Source organism: Microtus pennsylvanicus, chromosome 9, assembly GCF_037038515.1.
Source record: "Microtus pennsylvanicus isolate mMicPen1 chromosome 9, mMicPen1.hap1, whole genome shotgun sequence".
Lineage (NCBI taxonomy): Eukaryota > Metazoa > Chordata > Mammalia > Rodentia > Cricetidae > Microtus > Microtus pennsylvanicus.
The window spans coordinates 25,377,475-25,381,984 of NC_134587.1; positions in this window are offsets into that span (position 1 = coordinate 25,377,475).

Consider the following 4,510-nt stretch of genomic DNA (forward strand, 5'->3'; position numbering starts at 1 on the left):
TAGAAGTAAATCATTTAATGTGAATAATAGAAAAAGATGCAATTAAACCTTCTGAAAAGTTATTGAAGGAAAGCGAACAATAGAAATACAAAAACATAAAGGAGTGCTATAGTGTCTGAGAAATTACATCAAAACAATAGCAACACATGTACAAAAAGAAATGGCCAATAAAAATTAGGAAAAAATATCAATTTGACTAGTTAACATAAACTGGAAAGAGAAAATTACCTAAAATGGTCAAAATAAGGAAATCTCAAAGAATGTTCAGAAGTATGGGGAGAAAAATAAGAGAACTAGAAGAAAGAGAAAAATCTTTTAATTTTAAATAATGAAAAGTATGATGTCAATTTGAGTAATTGCCAAAGAAAGAAAAATAAGAATGATAAAAAGTAAAGTGGGAAAATAAAGCATAATTTATACATGTGGATAAACCGGTGCATGGAGATGAACAAGAATAATGAATAGGATCACGTGGATGTCAAAGATGATCCTGGAACGAGACAGGAGATGAGATGATCCAAACAGACATGATTAGGTATTTGAAGCATTCTAATAAGTAAAGAGCTTTGGTTGGGACTATAAAATTGCAAAAATTATTTTTTTCTTTCTCTTGAGACAGGGTCTCTCTGTAAGGCTTTGACAGTCCTCAAACTCATGGTGCAGACCAAATTGGTCTTGAATTCACAAAAATCTTCCTGCCTTTGCCTCCTGAGTGTTGGGGTTATAAGCACCACCACTGCCCTGCAACAAGAATTCTTACCACGGAAATACTTTAGAAAATTGTCATATTTGTACAGCTGCTGAAAAACAAGTGAGCATAAAGAACTCCTCGGCTTTTTAAAACAAGCATTTCAAGAGCCTTTGTTCATGGAGACATGCTATTGAGCATATTCTTTAACATTAGGAAAAGGATAGAGATGGTTTCAAAGAAAAATTAATAATACTGGGACCACATCAACAGCAGCTCCTCCATATGAGGCCACAGAGTCAAAAAGACATTAAATACTTAAAGAAAAATTGTGAGCTCAGGATTTTAAGGTAAGTCAAACCAGTTCTCAATCACTGCTGTAAGTGTGCAAGAGAACAGAGAATATTGATCTCAAGATTCTTCCCTATGGAGTTGTTCAAGAAAGATTCAAGCAAGAATTAAAGGAAACATTCAGAATTTCCTCTCTGTGAGACTATGGATAAAGAAATTAAATACATATAACCATAAAGACAGCATCAATAAATAGGATAACACAGCCAAATACAATGTGAAGTTATTGTTCTCTGACAGTATGAAATCTTTTTCAGCTAACAAATAATGAGGAAGGAAGGATATGTAGATCATACAGGCTCACTACCTCACAGGATGTAAATGAGCGTGAAAGATTATCAATACCCAATTCAATTTTTTGAGAAAGGGAGAAAAGAATAAAGAATTTACTAATTTCGTTATTGTACTAAGTGGTAGATTCTACTGATGAAATAGCACTGCATATGTATAGATCAGTATATAATACATATTACAAAAACATGTCTTTAGTGTACAATGAATTATTTCCTAATAAATGGACCTGTATCTAATTTAACTTAATAACAAATGGTTTAGAAAAACATTCATATCTATCCCATACGTGTTGCCTACAACACACACACACACACACACACACTACTGAATCCATAACTCCTAAAATCCAATTTTTGTAAATAGTCTTAATTTTTGTAAATAGTAACACTATCATTAATAAGATTCTTAGCAATAGTGGGGAGGGTGCCTGAATAGACCTTCCTATGTAATCAGTCAGATTGGTGAATATCGTAGCTGTTATTGTTATAAAATCTTCATCCAGTAACCGATGAAAACAGATGCAGAGATCTACAGCCAAGCACCAGTCTAAGCTCTGGGAGTCTAGTAGATGAGAGGGACAGGGATTATATGAGCAAGTGGAGGGTCAAGATCATGACATGGAAATCCACAGAGAAAATTTACCAAAGGTCTTGAAAGCTCAGAGTCTCTAGACCAACGACTAGGGAGCCAGCATGGGATCTAACTATGTCTTCTGCATGTGGGTGCCAATTGTGTAGCTTGGTCTGTTTGAGGGGCTGCTAACAGTGAAACCAAGATCTATCCCTAGTGCGTGAGCTGGGATTTTGGAGCCCATTCCTTATGATGGGATGTCTTTTTCAGCCTTGATGTGGTGGGGAGGGGTTGGTCCTGCCTCAACTTAATGTGCCAGGTTTTGTTGACTCCCCATGAGAGGCCTTTTCCTTTCTGAGCAGTGGGTGGGAGATGGGTTGGGGGAGAGTTAGGGGTGAGTGGGAGGAGCAGGGAGGGGAAACTGTGATTGGTATCTAAAATAAATAAAATTTAAAAACAACATAAGAAGTCTCTATTTAAATAAATTAATAATAACAATAAAATGCATAGGTATAATACTTAAAAGTGCAGTAAAGGGGATAAGTAAGATTGTAAATGGCAAAAACAAGAAGCAAAGTCTTCTTTCTGTGGAAAGGGAAAGGCATAAATTTGTTGTGAATATGAAAATTCATTTTCTGAAAGCTGTCAATCAACAAAGTGTTTCAGGGATCACTGAAGTCATCTTGAGGAAAAGAATTCTGTCAAGACATTTAACCAGAGTTTATAGTTTGAGTGGAACGTTAACTAGCAACATTAAGCACAGCAAACACTCAAAGAGTAACTGGACTAGGCTGCCTTGGGGTGAGGAGCAGCCTAGTGGGTCCCGCATTGTGGGTTTTAAAGGCATTTTATTCATATTTATGAGTTGTGTGGCATATTCATGATGTAAAGTGACCCTGTTCTGTGTCAAATCAAGGTGGATCAGATTTCCCTTTCCAGGTATTTTCTCTCATGGTTTTTACAAAAAGGGAAGAGTATCAGTAATACTGCGATTATGTTAAGTCATGAATTGTAGACGAGGCTGATCATGCAATTGTAGGCCAGGCTGGCCATGCACAATAGCAACTGTCCTGAATTAGCATCCAAAGTGCTAGGATTACTGGGGTAAGCCACCTTGCTTGACAAAATATTTTTTTATTACAATTGGCGAAATGTAGTTTTTATTTATATGACACATATAGCTAAGAAGTATAGAAAAACAATTAATTTAGAAAATCAGCCTTTAAAAAAAAAAACCTCTAAGTCAGGAGCAGGTTGAATAAGAGATAGGTGTGAACATAAGTGTGTAGAGAGGGGCTTCTTCCTGGCTAGGGTATAGTAGTCATATTACTTCACACACAGGGGCTGCTCCTCTGAGGAGGACTCCATCCCGGAAGATGAATGTACTGAATTATATTGTAGATGTTATGGATATCATTCGTATTACTATGAGAAAAAGAAAGGATAGTTGAGAGGCTCATAATCATTCCAGGGAGGCATAAAAGACTGATCTAAAGCCTAAGTTCTTCCATAAACAGCACCATGCCGAGAAAATACAAATGCAAAAGCCCATCAAGATGCATGAAAAGAAAACAGCTCAGGAGAGGCTGATGAGAAGGCGCCTTGGGGAGCAGGCTGCCTACCTGCTGGACGGAGATCAGTCCCAGATTAAGCACTTTGCATATGATTAAGACAAGAATGAAAGGGACGTGAGGAAAATGGGAGCCCCCTCTAAAATGAGAGAGAGACATGCTGAAGGTTACTCCAAGGGGAAAGAGAAAATACATCAGAGGGGATGCTTTCTGACTTCAGCTTTGCTGCAGCGAGCTTTATAAGAAAAACAACTACGAAGAAATTGTAAGGGCAGTGGGATTACGCTTCAAGCAAGCCATGCCCACATGCTGAGCTGAGAACCACACTTGCCCCATGTTTAGTAGGAATAAAGAACCCCTAGTGCCCACAACCTACCATGTTGGGTGTTTTTTTAACAAAGGTGCCTTTGAGAGGAGAAAGTGGAAGATTTGGGACACCAGAACACAAGTTATTTAGGGTAAATACACCCAGGTGACCAAAGATCCTGAAAATGGGTACAAGAACACAGTCTTACTCAGAGATGGTGTGTAAGTTACTTTATAATTTATTGAAAACTACAAACCAATTAAAATCACCTTCATTCCTTTGATGAGCATATACAGGACCAAATAGTATTGTAAGTCCCTAATCGTTACTGCTACTTAAATACATTTTCTTAATTTAAATGTTACAAAAGAAGTGAAACTCCCAGACATGTCTCCTAAAATGACTGGGAAGATAGAGTATCATCTATCAGGATGTCAGGACGAATAATTGAATATGAATCTAATCTAATCACCTTCTTGCATTACTCTCATATTTAACACTATTAGGAAAACAATGTATGCTGAGTATTGAAGAAAGTTGGTAACTACTAATTTTGTTATCTATTTGGTGATGTTTTAAAATCGTCATCTGATGCAAATATTCATATAATGATGGTTGAAATAACATTTGGGATTCACCTTGGGTTTTTAGGCTAGCTACTTTCATAGCTGTGATCACCAAGATACGGTGACATTTCTGCATGCCAAATACCAAACTCTTTGCACAGAC